This window comes from Palaemon carinicauda, chromosome 44 (genome assembly GCF_036898095.1).
Source record: "Palaemon carinicauda isolate YSFRI2023 chromosome 44, ASM3689809v2, whole genome shotgun sequence".
In the NCBI taxonomy this organism is placed as follows: Eukaryota; Metazoa; Arthropoda; class Malacostraca; order Decapoda; family Palaemonidae; genus Palaemon; species Palaemon carinicauda.
Genome location: NC_090768.1, coordinates 27,435,587 through 27,453,086, shown reverse-complemented (window position 1 = coordinate 27,453,086; position 17,500 = coordinate 27,435,587). Strand labels below are relative to the sequence as shown.

The window sequence follows — 17,500 nt, the reverse complement described above, 5'->3', positions numbered from 1 at the left end:
GCATTCTGAGCAATGATCTGGCTGTAATTTTAGTCTTCTGGAAGCGTTTTAATCGTTATAGATGCATTCTGAGGAATGATCTGTCGGTAATTTGAGTCTTCTGGAAGCGTTTTAAACGTTAAAGATGCATTCTGAGCAATGATCTGGCTGTATTTTTAGTCTTCTGGGAGCGTTTTAATCGTTATAGATGCATTCTGAGGAATGATCTGTCGGTAATTTGAGTCTTCTGGAAGCGTTTTAAACGTTAAAGATGCATTCTGAGCAATGATCTGGCTGTAATTTGAGTCTTCTGGAAGCGTTTTAATCGTTATAGATGCATTCTGAGGAATGATCTGTCGGTAATTTGAGTCTTCTGGAAGCGTTTTAAACGTTAAAGATGCATTCTGAGCAATGATCTGGCTGTAATTTGAGTCTTCTGGAAGCGTTTTAATCGTTATAGATGCATTCTGAGGAATGATCTGTCGGTAATTTGAGTCTTCTGGAAGCGTTTTAAACGTTAAAGATGCATTCTGAGCAATGATCTGGCTGTAATTTGAGTCTTCTGGAAGCGTTTTAATCGTTATAGATGCATTCTGAGGAATGATCTGTCGGTAATTTGAGTCTTCTGGAAGCGTTTTAAACGTTAAAGATGCATTCTGAGCAATGATCTGGCTGTAATTTTAGTCTTCTGGAAGCGTTTTAATCGTTATAGATGCATTCTGAGGAATGATCTGTCGGTAATTTGAGTCTTCTGGAAGCGTTTTAAACGTTAAAGATGCATTCTGAGCAATGATCTGGCTGTAATTTGAGTCTTCTGGAAGCGTTTTAATCGTTATAGATGCATTCTGAGGAATGATCTGTCGGTAATTTGAGTCTTCTGGAAGCGTTTTAAACGTTAAAGATGCATTCTGAGCAATGATCTGGCTGTAATTTGAGTCTTCTGGAAGCGTTTTAATCGTTATAGATGCATTCTGAGGAATGATCTGTCGGTAATTTGAGTCTTCTGGAAGCGTTTTAAACGTTATAGATGCATTCTGAGCAATGATCTGGTTGTAATTTTAGTCTTCTGGAAGCGTTTTAATCGTTATAGATGCATTCTGAGGAATGATCTGTCGGTAATTTGAGTCTTCTGGAAGCGTTTTAAACGTTAAAGATGCATTCTGAGCAATGATCTGGCTGTAATTTGAGTCTTCTGGAAGCGTTTTAATCGTTATAGATGCATTCTGAGGAATGATCTGTCGGTAATTTGAGTCTTCTGGAAGCGTTTTAAACGTTAAAGATGCATTCTGAGCAATGATCTGGCTGTAATTTGAGTCTTCTGGAAGCGTTTTAATCGTTATAGATGCATTCTGAGGAATGATCTGTCGGTAATTTGAGTCTTCTGGAAGCGTTTTAAACGTTAAAGATGCATTCTGAGCAATGATCTGGCTGTAATTTGAGTCTTCTGGAAGCGTTTTAATCGTTATAGATGCATTCTGAGGAATGATCTGTCGGTAATTTGAGTCTTCTGGAAGCGTTTTAAACGTTAAAGATGCATTCTGAGCAATGATCTGGCTGTAATTTGAGTCTTCTGGAAGCGTTTTAATCGTTATAGATGCATTCTGAGGAATGATCTGTCGGTAATTTGAGTCTTCTGGAAGCGTTTTAAACGTTAAAGATGCATTCTGAGCAATGATCTGGCTGTAATTTGAGTCTTCTGGAAGCGTTTTAATCGTTATAGATGCATTCTGAGGAATGATCTGTCGGTAATTTGAGTCTTCTGGAAGCGTTTTAAACGTTATAGATGCATTCTGAGCAATGATCTGGCTGTAATTTTAGTCTTCTGGAAGCGTTTTAATCGTTATAGATGCATTCTGAGGAATGATCTGTCGGTAATTTGAGTCTTCTGGAAGCGTTTTAAACGTTAAAGATGCATTCTGAGCAATGATCTGGCTGTATTTTTAGTCTTCTGGGAGCGTTTTAATCGTTATAGATGCATTCTGGGGAATGATCTGTCGGTAATTTGAGTCTTCTGGAAGCGTTTTAAACGTTAAAGATGCATTCTGAGCAATGATTTGGCTGTATTTTTAGTCTTCTGGGAGCGTTTTAATCGTTATAGATGCATTCTGAGGAATGATCTGTCGGTAATTTGAGTCTTCTGGAAGCGTTTTAAACGTTAAAGATGCATTCTGAGCAATGATCTGGCTGTAATTTGAGTCTTCTGGAAGCGTTTTAATCGTTATAGATGCATTCTGAGGAATGATCTGTCGGTAATTTGAGTCTTCTGGAAGCGTTTTAAACGTTAAAGATGCATTCTGAGCAATGATCTGGCTGTAATTTGAGTCTTCTGGGAGCGTTTTAATCGTTATAGATGCATTCTGAGGAATTATCTGTCGGTAATTTGAGTCTTCTGGAAGCGTTTTAAACGTTAAAGATGCATTCTGAGCAATGATCTGGCTGTAATTTTAGTCTTCTGGGAGCGTTTTAATCGTTATAGATGCATTCTGAGGAATGATCTGTCGGTAATTTGAGTCTTCTGGAAGCGTTTTAAACGTTAAAGATGCATTCTGAGCAAGGATTTGGCTGTATTTTTAGTCTTCTGGGAGCGTTTTAATCGTTATAGATGCATTCTGAGGAATGATCTGTCGGTAATTTGAGTCTTCTGGGAGCGTTTTAAACGTTAAAGATGCATTCTGAGCAATGCTCTGGCTGTAATTTTAGTCTTCTGGAAGCGTTTTAATCGTTAAAGATGCATTCTGAGCAATGATCTGGCTGTAATTTTAGTCTTCTGGGAGCGTTTTAATCGTTATAGATGCATTCTGAGGAATGATCTGTCGGTAATTTGAGTCTTCTGGAAGCGTTTTAAACGTTAAAGATGCATTCTGAGCAATGATTTGGCTGTATTTTTAGTCTTCTGGGAGCGTTTTAATCGTTATAGATGCATTCTGGGGAATGATCTGTCGGTAATTTGAGTCTTCTGGAAGCGTTTTAAACGTTAAAGATGCATTCTGAGCAATGATCTGGCTGTAATTTTAGTCTTCTGGAAGCGTTTTAATCGTTATAGATGCATTCTGAGGAATGATCTGTCGGTAATTTGAGTCTTCTGGAAGCGTTTTAAACGTTAAAGATGCATTCTGAGCAATGATCTGGCTGTAATTTTAGTCTTCTGGAAGCGTTTTAATCGTTATAGATGCATTCTGAGGAATGATCTGTCGATAATTTGAGTCTTCTGGAAGCGTTTTAAACGTTAAAGATGCATTCTGAGCAATGATCTGGCTGTAATTTTAGTCTTCTGGGAGCGTTTTAATCGTTATAGATGCATTCTGAGGAATGATCTGTCGGTAATTTGAGTCTTCTGGGAGCGTTTTAAACGTTAAAGATGCATTCTGAGCAATGCTCTGGCTGTAATTTTAGTCTTCTGGAAGCGTTTTAAACGTTAAAGATGCATTCTGAGCAATGATCTGGCTGTAATTTTAGTCTTCTGGGAGCGTTTTAATCGTTATAGATGCATTCTGAGGAATGATCTGTCGGTAATTTGAGTCTTCTGGAAGCGTTTTAAACGTTAAAGATGCATTCTGAGCAATGATTTGGCTGTATTTTTAGTCTTCTGGGAGCGTTTTAATCGTTATAGATGCATTCTGGGGAATGATCTGTCGGTAATTTGAGTCTTCTGGAAGCGTTTTAAACGTTAAAGATGCATTCTGAGCAATGATCTGGCTGTATTTCTAGTCTTCTGGAAGCGTTTTAATCGTTATAGATGCATTCTGAGGAATGATCTGTCGGTAATTTGAGTCTTCTGGAAGCGTTTTAAACGTTAAAGATGCATTCTGAGCAATGATCTGGCTGTAATTTTAGTCTTCTGGAAGCGTTTTAATCGTTATAGATGCATTCTGAGGAATGATCTGTCGATAATTTGAGTCTTCTGGAAGCGTTTTAAACGTTAAAGATGCATTCTGAGCAATGATCTGGCTGTAATTTTAGTCTTCTGGGAGCGTTTTAATCGTTATAGATGCATTCTGAGGAATGATCTGTCGGTAATTTGAGTCTTCTGGAAGCGTTTTAAACGTTAAAAATGCATTCTGAGCAATGATCTGGCTGTAATTTTAGTCTTCTGGAAGCGTTTTAATCGTTATAGATGCATTCTGAGGAATGATCTGTCGGTAATTTGAGTCTTCTGAAAGAGTTCTAATCGTTATAGATGCATTTAAAGCGATGATCTGGCTGTAATTTTAGTCTTCTGAAAGCGTTTTAAACGTTATGCATTTAAAGCAATGATCTGGCTGTAATTTTAGTCTTCTGGGAGAGCGTTTTAATCGTTATAGATGCATTCTGAGGAATGATCTGTCGGTAATTTGAGTCTCATGGAAACGTTTTAAACGTTAAATGGTGGGAAAGGGGCGATGGGTTATGATAGGGAGTACGCTATGACAAGGAAACCCTTTAAGGAAATACAAACATACACAATCACTTATCAATTATATTTAGGTTCGGAACTAAATTACTGTTGGGGTAGTTAAGTACCAAATTCGTGTTATAACTGTGTATTTTTGTAAGAAAATACTTGAGCGTTTTATAAATGATATCTGGTCCTGATCATAGACACCTCTTTATAGGTACAAAACTTAAGGCTGTATAAATGTATCCCCCTATTTCAGATGAATTTGTGCTCCAAAAAGTAGTCTTGGATATCACAGCCAAAGTCTTTTTTCCGCTTGTTTTTTTTTTAAACAGCCCCGACAGTTATTTTTTACTTTTGCATTAGCAAAGAACTCAGTAATTATTGATAAGAAAAGAAAGATGATTTAGTTGATTTTGTTCAATTATTTCTCTCTTTCTTTTTTTTTTGTTTTTTTTTTTTTTTCTTTTTTTTTGCTGCTCATTTTACAACACAAAGGATTTAATTAGTGATGACAAAACTGATTCTAAAAACTGTTTGCGCTTTCTCTTGGTAGAATTTTCCTATACTTCATTACCTTATCTGAAATTAGATTCAATACAGTAGGAAACGCATGAACAACCAGAAATCATTTAGGCTAAAATATATGTTTTCGGGCGCTAAACATTTACTGTATTGTGTTGTAAAAAATACCAACTTGTAAACTGTAGTTCTTGTTAATAACTTGAATTTCCTCTTTCATCCTTACTACAATAAGAAATCAGATTTTAGCTCAAAGAGGATATGTAACCGTTGACATTGTATGTGTGTGTATGAGAAGAATTGAAATATATTTTACGTATCTTTTGCCAAGTTTCACTTTCGTAGGATGAGTATTTCACTTTCGTAGGATGAGTAGTTCACTTTCGTAGAATGAGTTTTTCACTTTCGTAGGATGAGTAGTTCACTTTCGTAGAATGAGTATTTCACTTTCGTAGAATGAGTATTTCACTTTCGTAGGATGAGTAGTTCACTTTCGTAGAATGAGTTTTTCACTTTCGTACGATGAGTAGTTCACTTTCGTAGAATGCGTTTTTCACTTTCGTACGATGAGTTTTTCACTTTCGTAGGATGAGTAGTTCACTTTCGTAGAATGAGTTTTTCACTTTCGTAGGATGAGTAGTTCACTTTCGTAGAATGAGTATTTCACTTTCGTAGGATGAGTAGTTCACTTTCGTAGAATGAGTATTTCACTTTCGTAGGATGAGTAGTTCACTTTCGTAGAATGAGTATTTCACTTTCGTAGGATGAGTAGTTCACTTTCGTAGAATGAGTTTTTCACTTTCGTACGATGAGTTTTTCACTTTCGTAGGATGAGTAGTTCACTTTCGTAGAATGAGTTTTTCACTTTCGTAGGATGAGTAGTTCACTTTCGTACAATAAGTTTTTCACTTTCGTATAATGAGTATTACCTTGTCACAACCCTTCCGTTTTGATGGTATGCAAGTTTGATAACGAATTTTGACACTCACGCCTGTTTTTCTTATCTCTTCATCTCTCTTTACCCAGCCAAGCTGCGACGGGTAACAGTTGGCTAGCAGATAGGTTACCAAATTTTAAGGCTTAAGTGGACAAAGGCCCTAATTTTTTTTTTTAGGAATGCGGCCATGTGAAGAGAGAGAGAGAGAGAGAGAGAGAGAGAGAGAGAGAGAGAGAGAGAGAGAGAGAGTGATGTTGAAGCGATATACCAAGCATTAATGAGAAAGTTAATGATACTTTGTATATAGAAAAGTAAAATAACTGTTTCAGAGATATCTAAGCACCTAAAATGCTCAGTCTTCTGTCACACAGCTCAGTGCCGTTAGAAATAAGTACGCATGTAACTTAAATACATGCTATTCCAATTGCCAAATCACTCATAAATTCCTATGTAAACCATATGTACTGTATATAAATTATATAATTATACAACGTTGCCATTGAGTAGGTGCCTCGCTTATTTAAAAGAAAATTTTTCTTATTATATACCGTATGTAATAATTTTACTAATTTATAATTTTCAACTGATATATTATTTTGCATATACAAATCACTAACAATAATTTTGTTGCGCAACAGTCCTGTCAGAGGTGGTAACCTGGCGTACTTGGCTTCAAGGCGTTCCTCGAGGGATAGCGAGGCTGGCGACGTAGCTCCACTCAACTACGCCCGATACAAACAGCGCCGAAGATCGAACTTTCTAGAATTGCCCAGTGAGTATTGAGTAATTGTTTCTACAGGTCGAGTTTTTTATTGCTTCCAGTTATCACAGGAATAAGAATGATGTGCAAGGATAATATTTTTACTCTAGTAATCTATTTTTAACAAGGATACTTTAAGATTCCCGATAACGGATTTGTCACGTTTAAAGTTTATTAAGTGATTTACCAACAATATGGGAGGAAGGGCGATGGTGGCTGGTACAACACACAAACATACTCTACCACGGTCTAAGCGACGTCAGGCAGGGCAGCCGGTCAGGACTATGGTCCACCCAAAATGCCAAAGCAAAGTCCTTCAAAAAGAAGGCAACCGTGTTACCCCATACGAATGGGAAAAAAAGCATGCTAATAGAAGAATAGAAGAAGAACCCTGTAACATAATTCATAGCTGTAACCATTGTGAACTGAAACATGTAAAGTTTTCAATAAAATATAATTTTAAAACTTACAGCAGAACTCAAATTATGTAAGTTTTTTCTCTACATTTAATGAATACTGCAAAAAGAAATGATGAGTAACAAAAAGCTTTCTTGGTCGATGATGCTCTAGCGATAGAGAACATTATATACACACTTGTCCTAATTCCCAGTACGTCAGCTTGGCAAAGCAGGTACATTCATGGCTGTTTAAAGAATTGTAACATGGTTCAGTCAATCTTATTTCATCTAAGGTATATATAATACCAATTGTTTTATTTTCGTCCTTTTATGTACATAATATTTGTTTGTACTAATATCCCCCTAGATATGTAGGAGAAAATAACGGAAGAGAGATTAGAAAATCTCAATAAATTCTAACATTGTCAAAACATCCGCTAAATGAACACACTAATTAACATTAGTGATTTAGTGATTTTCTCCTAATTATCAAGAAAATAAAATGAGTTCTAGTTCTCGAATACTGATATTCAAAAGGTAGGTAAATTTGTGTAGCCTCATTACGGTAAGGATGAATAAATTAGAATTAATTTTAAATCCATCTGGGTTGCTAATACCAACCATTTTCTCGCCTGCCACTATTATCAAATTAACAGGTAACATGATTTATTGAAGAAAATGACCATGAACTGTCTCATAAGACCAAATTTTCGATTGGCTACAGAAAATGAAGAGCTTTGCTACTACTGCTTTAATCTGATATGTTTTGACTGGCCAGACAGTACTACATTGGATCCTTCTCTCTGGTTACGGTTCACTTTCCCTTTTGCCTACACATACACCGAATAGTCTGGCATATTTTTTACAGATTCTCCTCTGTCCTCATACACCTTACAACACTGAGATTACCAAACAATTCTTCTTCACCAAAGGGGGTTAACTACTGCACTGTAATTGTTCAGTGGCTACTTTCCTCTTGGTAAGGGTAAAAGAGACTCTTTAGCCATGGTAAGCAGCTCTTCTGTAAGGACACTCCAAAATCAAACCATTGTTCTTTAGTCTTGGGTAGTGCCATAGCCTCTGTAATATGGTCTTCCACTATCTTGGGTTAGAGTTCTCTTGCTTGAGGGTACACTCGGGGACACTATTCTATCTAATTTTTCTTCCTCACGTTTTGTTAAAGTTTCTGTAGTTTACATAGGAGATTTTTATTTTATTATTGTTAAAATATTTATTTTTTCCTTGTTTCTTTTCCTCACTGTGCTATCTTCCCAGTTGGAGCCCCTGGGATTATAGCATTCTGCTTTTCCAACTAGGGTTGTAGCTTAGCACTTAACAATAATAATAATAATAATAATAATAATAATAATAAAAATAATAATGTTGAACGCCTAATGTGAATATCTCCATTTATCTTCATTGCAGCTATTTTCTTCTCATCGCATGCTTTACTCCAAAATCATTTGAATTAAGTAGTTCAAATGTCCCATGAACAATACTATGTTCAATCCTTACAACACTTAAGTTCCTTCTCTGCAACATTTGTGACCCATTAACGAATTCACTCCATAGGACCATATTGTTTCCCTTTTTTTTCAACAAATGCAACTAATGAAAACCGCCACAAGTATGCTGATTATTCAAATGAATCAAGTGTTTCGTAACATATGTCAGTTAAGCTTTCAATTACTTGGCTTTAATTGTGTTGATAAATACCTGATGTGTTTAAAGGCAGACCAACAACTAAAGTGCGATACCGACAGGTCAACTGGCTACAAAAGTAGAAACCTGCATGTCAACTGCCTACTAAAATAGATACCTGCAGGTCAACTGCCTACTAAAGTAGAAACCTGCGTGTCAAATAGATACCTGCAGGTCAACTGCCTACTGAAGTAGAAACCTGCGTGTCAACTGCCTACTAAAATAGATACCTGCAGGTCAACTGCCTGCTAAAGTAGAAACCTGCATGTCAACTGCCTACTAAAATAGATACCTGCAGGTCAACTGCCTGCTAAAGTAGAAACCTGAATGTCAACTGCCTACTAAAATAGATACCTGCAGGTCAACTGCCTGCTAAAGTAGAAACCTGCATGTCAACTGCCTACTAAAATAGATACCTGCAGGTCAACTGCCCACTAAAGTAGATACCTGCAGGTCAACTGCCTACTAAAGTAGATACCTGCAGGTCAACTGCCTACTGAAATAGATACCTGCAGGTCAACTGCCTACTAAAGTAGATACCTGCATGTCAACTGCCTACTAAAATAGATACCTGCAGGTCAACTGCCTACTAAAATAGATACCTGCAGTTCAACTGCCTACTAAAGTAGAAACCTGCATGTCAACTGCCTACTAAAATAGATACCTGCAGGTCAACTGCCTACTAAAATAGATATCTACAGGTCAACTGCCTACTAAAGTAGAAACCTGCATGTCAACCGCCTACTAAAGTAGAAACCTGCATGTCAACTGCCTACTAAAGTAGAAAACTGCAGGTCAACTGTCTACTAAAGTAGAAACCTGCATGGCAACTGCCTACTAAAATAGATACCTGCAGGTCAACTGCCTACTAAAATAGATACCTGCAGGTCAACTGCCTACTAAAGTAGATACCTGCATGGCAACCGCCTACTAAAATAGATACCTGCAGGTCAACTGCCTACTAAAGTAGATACCTGCAGGTCAACTGCCTACTAAAGTAAAAACCTGTATGTCAACTGCCTACTAAAATAGATACCTGCATGTCAACTGCCTACTAAAGTAGAAACCTGCATGGCAACTGCCCACTAAAATAGATACCTGCATGTCAACTGCCTACTAAAGTAGAAACCTGCATGTCAACTGCCCACTAAAATAGATACCTGCAGGTCAACTGGCTACTAAAGTAGAAACCTGCATGTCAACTGCCTACTAAAATAGATACCTGCAGGTCAACTGGCTACTAAAGTAGAAACCTGCATGTCAACTGCCTACTAAAATAGATACCTGCAGGTCAACTGCCTACTAAAGTAGAAACCTGCATGTCAACTGCCTACTAAAATAGATACCTGCAGGTCATATGCCTACTAAAGTAGTAACCTGCAGGTCAATTTCTTACTAAAGAAGAAACCTACAGGTAGGCTGCTTACTAAAATAGAAACCTTCATGTCGACTGCTTACTAAAGTATAAACCTGCAGGTAGACCAACAAGTAGATACCTGCAGGTCAACTGCCTACTAAAGTAGAAATCATTTATAGATCTTATCTACATCTACCGGTAAATTCGTTGACCAATGGGGTCTTTAACCAGGTTTCATAACCCAATACTTGATTTATGTCTTCAAATGAATTTCGTACAGCAACTATTGACTTTTTTTCAAGCATATGCGTACTATTAGTAGTGATTGAACGATGTCAGTTATTATTATTATTATCATTATTATTATTATTATTATTATTATTACTTGCTACGCTACAACCCTGGTTGGAAAAGCAGGATGCTATAAGCCAAGGGGCTCCAACAAGGAAAATAGCCCGGTGAGGAAAGGAAAAAAGGAGAAATCAAATATTTTAAGAAGAGTAACAACATCAAAATAAATATCACCTATATAAACTATATAAACTTTAACAAAACAAGAGGAAGAGAAATTAAATAGTTATTGAATAACTAATGCGCAGATCCAGTGCATAATGATCAACGCAATCCTTAAAATTCCTTACTGTCCTTTGCAGCTCCCGACCACTTCCGTCCTCGAGTGTGCTCCTTGCCGGAGAAGCCCTACAACCCGAGGGACGCTGAGGAGCTCTACAGACTCCGGTCCTTCTCCATCACCTCGAAGGGCGTCATCAATCGGGGAGATTCTCTGATCTCTAAGACGTCGAGGTCTAACACATCCGTCTGTTCCACAACCTCCAGGTAATTCTTGTAGAGAAAACACTAAGATCTCTAAAAATTCCTTTTTATTAATAGGCGAGATTACTTATGCTAATACACTAATTTACTGTATATTAAATTTCATACGTATATATATACTGTAATATATATATATATATATATATATATATATATATATATATATATATATATATATATGTATATATTTATATATGTATATATATACATATAGATGTATATATATACATATATATGTGCATGTATATATATATATATATATATATATATATATATACATATACATATATATATATATATATATATATATATATATATTTATATATATATATATATATATGTATATGTATATACATAAACCACGTATATTTTATATTTTTTATTTCTTCGAGTAAAACGAAAGAAAATGTCATCCGACTTTATGTAAAACATAATTTTGTTATCAGCAAAATAATTAAATTTGATGATTTTTTAAATAATTTTTTTTTTTTCATATGGGGAGTAGGCCATTTAATGCAAAATTTCCATATTGATCTTCAGTGTTTGAATTATTGAATTATTGAGGAATTTAATTTTATTGATAATATCATAAATAAAATCATTAATATAATCGAGGTCTCTCAGGTGTTTAGTGAGTATAACTATAACTATAAATTTTGTTTTTTAATCAAGTCTTAAGTATAGACATGATATCTATAACTTGACATTTACCTGCTCAAAACATACAATTAAAATGAAGTTATCGACAGCAAAAAGCGATTGCTCATGGAACTAAAACGTTTGACACGTTTCCGGATGATTAAAATTACTGCCAGATCTTCGCTCAGACAGCATCTATAACGTTTAAAACGCTTCCAGAAGAGTAAAATTACTGCCAGATCTTCGCTCAGACAGCATCTATAACGTTTAAAACGCTTCCAGAAGAGTAAAATTACTGCCAGATCTTCGCTCAGACAGCATCTATAACGTTTAAAACGCTTCCAGAAGAGTAAAATTACTGCCAGATCTTCGCCCAGACAGCATCTATAACGTTTAAAACGCTTCCAGAAGAGTAAAATTACTGCCAGATCTTCGCTCAGACAGCATCTATAACGTTTAAAACGCTTCCAGAAAAGTAAAATTACTGCCAGATAGAACCGTGTGTCATAGAAGATCTCTTCTTTGTCATATATTTTATTCTTTAACATAATTAAATTCCAGTTGAACGGAAACTCCAGAGGAATGGTAAGTTCAAATGACCAATTGATATACTGGTGTATGATAAGAATAAAACCTTCGAAGATATTAGCTTCTCTTGGAAAATAAATCAACCGAAGAATGTCAGACACTCCGGACAAATAGATCAAATGAAAAGCTAATGCGCTGTAAGTATAATTAACACCTAGAATGTATTAGTTTCTACGCTACTTCTCTTGACATGTAAACTTACATCTATATCTTTGAATGTTTGGGAAGACGTGGTATGGTGCGGTTTAAAGATAAAAGAAAAACAAGTAAGAAAAAAAATGAATATGAAATTGGATTCAAGAAGTTAAATAGGAACTGCTGAGTTCATGATATAAAGTAGTGTTTAATATGTGAAAATACACTAATAAACTAATTAAACAATACATCATGAAGATTATAGCTGGAAAAATGCAATTGAAATGACAAAAGAGAGATTTCAAGAACCCAAAATAAATTTCTAATAATACTGTTCATGTATTACTTTCATTGTAGATTTATATATGAAAACCAACCGAGCTGAATTCTAAGTTATAGATTTTACATTGCAATATTATTCGATTGAAATTTCACTATTTTAATAGACCCCAAAGGACCTAAGACTCGTATATACTACTGATACAATATTTCCAAATTTAAGTCCTTATACCAGTACTTCTAGGCAAAATTATACCAAATAAAACCAACGAAATTAAAATTTAGAGCTAATTTTTTTTTCTTTTATTTTGCATTCAGTTGCTGCGGTGATTAGATGTGTTATTATATTTTAGTTAATTCAGCTTTTTCTAAGGAGAAATGTTGAAAATTTGAGTTGAGAATACAATCGACATATCTTATCTGTTCAGGATCTAACATTTGTTCTTTCGGGGAGTAAGATTTACTCAGCAGAGCTATCTTGACTGACAATCCCATTCTTTAGCATATTAAAAATAATCAGAATTAAAAAAAAAAAAACACTAAATTTTCTTTTTGATATTTTTTCAATATATTTTATGTTTGACTGTTCCATCTTTACAACTCCCTCTGTTTTCCCACCAATGCTGGATGTGTACAAAAATCAAAGTATATAAGATCTCAGAATTTACTGAGTAGACAAATCCCTGGCAAAGCCCATAGTTATCCTGAAAACATCAGAGGTGAAGGCCAAGTATATGAGTAACTGTCCCGCCCAATACCAAACTTTCCTGCAACAGGTTGGTCTTTCCAGAAAATACTTGATAATTGACAAATATTGCAGAAACTATTCTTGAATGTGCAGTAAAAAGAGAAGGGGAAATTTGTTGATATCTCATACAGTTATAAAAAAATATCCACATAATTATCCGACAGTAAAGACGAACTGTCTCCTTATCTCTGAAACATCTAGCTTCACTTATTTTATACAGCTACAAAGAGCCACTTTGTACGAGATATCTTTTAGTCAATACTGACCTGTCTACAATATGAAATCACTTCACCAGCTGTAATGTACAAAGGCTCCTCTGCTACCATTCTTTGCATATAAAAAACTAGTGGTTATGTTGAAACTCTAGCAGAGTGACATATTTCTACTTAGCCTGTGCCACTGTTAATGTACAGTGTGTGTACGAAGTCGTGTATGTGCCTGTGACTTACACAAAGACAGGGTTGATTCTTGGTGGTCCCGTTTTATGCGAGCAGAAAACGCAGAGGGACCAATTAAAACTAAGAATCGCAAAACAAACGGAAAGAAAAATTCTTGAAATTTCACTCACAATGGTTGTAATTGATCCGTCTGAGTATTGTTTTTTACCAATTAGCATCAGGAAGAGACAGGATTTACTAATGTTACCTCATCAATTGAAAATTTCTTTCGCCACATTTAGTAAATGGCGAGAAACAATATATTGAGTGATATATCTGGATCCTGGAAACGATGATACTTTTATATTTATTCAGTATTAATAAACTTCATGAAAGGTATGTTCAAGAGATTATCCAAGAGTTTATCGGGGATAGGATCAAGGTAAAAGTTATCTTCTAGTTTAAGAAAAAAAAATATTTTTTTTTTGTGTTGTTAGTGGGCTGGAATCATGATAATCTGCCAGAATAAAATGTTCAGAACAGTCATATTTTATATCAAGATGTATAGCTTCAATATTTTTCCATGTAATGTAAATTTCACACCGGTAAGTAACATGCACCTACGATTTTGAAAAATGAGATGAAAATTCTAAAACAAATCACCTATCTAACATTCCGTCTTTCACTCAAGCTATTTTGGTTTTTTTTTCCTATTTCGCTCTCCTTTTCCCTTTCTCTGTCAAGGCACTCCATTCCCACTGTCTCTGAATTCTCTTCACTTCAGTCTTCTTCAGAAGATAGCTACGTAACTCCGAGCAACAGGTTGGTTCATAGATATGAGCATCGGTAGTATTGGTAACCACAGAAATGTTCTCTTACAGAGTAGCCACTCCGTAGTCCACGTAGACAGTCCATATACGTAGCAACGTGTGTAGTTAAAAATGTAATTTCATTAAGAAGATATGACCTTTGGATTTCTAGAGAAAAAATATTTTCCGAGAGGTAGATAGAACGTAGGTAGATAGATACCAAATATTTAGCCTGTAGCTCAAATAACCAGGGATTATTTAACTGCTCTGTAAGACAAATAACCAGAAAACAAATAAACAGTAAGATGATGCGATATACGGCACTGCCTTTTGCCACACCTCAGAGAAAAACAGAAGCCTTTATCTCACCAAACCAAACAATATTAAATCTAATAATTTCCTACAGATAAAAGTAATTGATTAAGGTTGACCTGATAGGGGAACGTGTTTACATATTATCATAGCTTGTCAATAAGTAGGTTAATATTATCTGATATCTTTACGATTTTATTTGATAATTTTCCTAAGGTTTTATGGAAATAATGAAGAGAAAAATTTGATTTTTAAAGGCCATGTACCAACATCCATTTATGATATCAGTTTTATCTAATTAAGATCATAACTTTTTTATATTTTGATAATCAATTCTTGAATAACATCATTTCAGAAACATATTGCAGACCTTACAATATAAATAATTGTACTCAAAACGAGGAATAATTACCTCTCTCTCTCTCTCTCTCTCTCTCTCTCTCTCTCTCTCTCTCTCTCTCTCTCTCTCTCTCTCTCTCTCTCTCTCTCTCTCTCTCTCTCTCTCTATATATATATATATATATATATATATATATATATATATATATATATATATATATATATATAAAACTAAGTTTTTCCTAAAGTAAATTCGACATTTTCAGCAAATAGAATGACGTACATATAATTAATGTTTATCTGGAATACCTTAAAAACACATCTCTCATTACCTTGATAGATCCGTTAATGTTTATTTGAATTATTTCAACTATCATTAGGTGAGTTGGTAAGAGAAATGATTAGACCAAGCTAAGGTACTACTGGAGCCTTTATTTCTCTGTAAAGTGGCCTTTAAGAAAGAAGTTTCGGCTCAATGCAGGTAGTAGGCGTTTTGGCTGCTTTCACAAATAACTAAGAGCACAAATAGACTGAATTAATGTTAGCTGAACTTTTGAAAATTATTTGCTACTGAAAGTCATAGTCTACCACATTAGATTACAAAATATTTTGCTTAATTATTTCAGGATATATGAATACTATGAATGTGGAATTAGATAGAAAAAGTTGCGCGAATTTTTCATGAATATTTACATAAATAAAAATATTTGAAGATCTTCTTTTTAACATTTTTCTTCGAGTACACTCGATTTTATGTCACCATTTGTCATGATTTTGCTAATCCTTATTTCTAAGCTATTTGAATTATACGGATCAAGATTATTTATCAAAAACTAATGTATCAAGGAGGAATTTATTGTGCTGTAAACTTCCAACGCCTCTTGGATACTGAAGTTACCCATACACGAACATTTTTCAATTACGAGGCAGTTTTGCGTTGTATTTGAAAGTGATAGGAATCCTCTATTAGTGGTTCGCATATACTTGAATAAATTTTGATTGATTGATTGATTGATTTAAAGGTTTCTGGCATCCTGACATGCAAGGTCATTGACACTGATATCATTTATTTCATATAAAAATAATAGATATTCAATTGAATCCATAAAAGTTAAGATGTCATATTAAAAGTTGAATAGTTTTCAGAAGACCTGCTTCTAAAATAAATCTAAAATTGCCGTTCGCATAGTAAAACACATCATGTCCAAGAATCTTGGCAAGGATGAATCTGCCATCCTCACCTCGAGCCTCAAACAGATATCTATTTCTTAAGCTATTATAATTGGGGCATTCGGTCAACAAATGCCTCCCTGTTAAATTTTGATGTTTTCTACAATCATACGGAGTAATTGTGTCAATGAAAGTTTTGTTAATAATGCCGGAACGTTTTTTTCTGACATGATGGGAACTTCATGAGAGTATGCAGAGTATAGTGAATCACATGGCCTTGTTTTGTTTCAATAACATTCAGTATTTTCGTAGGCAGAATGAGAATAAAAGTTAATGAAGAAAATTATCAGAGGTGAAAGTTCGAAGGCCAAGACGAAAAGATGTGAGTAGGAGGTTGGTGGATTCATTAATGATATGCCACATTATTAATTTTTGTAAAAAAAAAAAAAAAAAAAAAAAATAAAAAAATAAAAAAAATAAAATAAAATAAAACAGCAAGACAAATGAAATCGCGTATGATTGCAAGAGAAGCAATTTGACAGTAGTTCTCAGCAAGAAAAAAGTAAATAATTTAAAAAAGGAAATCAGAAATACATGTAGGGATTAGATGGATAGCAATGGTTGACATAAAAGGGCACTTTTTGGAGGATTTAAACATTTAATAGCCCAAAAACTTGAAAACAGTGTCTTCTCATGTAAAAGGTAAAATAGGCTTACTGAACTTGACTATATTTCAATTGAAATGATGCAGAGTGTGACGATGGACTAGTTTCCTGCTTAGCAGATTAAAAAAAAAAAAACATGGCATGCCATATATTCCAGTGGCTGAAATATATACAATATATATGTATATGTATATATATACACATATACATACATATGATATATATATCACATATATACACACACACATATATATATATATATATATATAATATATATATATATATATATATATATATATATATAATTTATATATGTATGATATATATACATATATGTATATATATACATATATATATATATATGTATATATATATATATATATATACATATATCATATATATAAATATATATATATATACATACATACAGAGAGAGAGAGAGAGAGAGAGAGAGAGAGAGAGAGAGAGAGAGAGAGAGAGAGAGAGAGAGAGAGAGAGGGTGGAGTGGTAAGCAAGCTTTTTAAAGGGTAAACATCTTGAGTTTATGGAGAAAGGTGAGGGAGACTTGGAAAGTCT

The 17,500-nt window shown here is 34.5% G+C and overlaps 1 long non-coding RNA gene and 1 pseudogene across 1 annotated transcript in view; one reads left to right on the top strand and one right to left on the bottom strand.

The window, feature by feature from the left end:
• LOC137634249 (uncharacterized) overlaps window positions 1–17,500 on the bottom strand; it is a 132,216-nt gene that overhangs the window by 8,565 nt on the left and 106,151 nt on the right. The gene's annotated exons all lie outside the window — the stretch shown is intronic.
• LOC137634248 (uncharacterized) overlaps window positions 1–17,500 on the top strand; it is a 100,866-nt pseudogene that overhangs the window by 9,402 nt on the left and 73,964 nt on the right.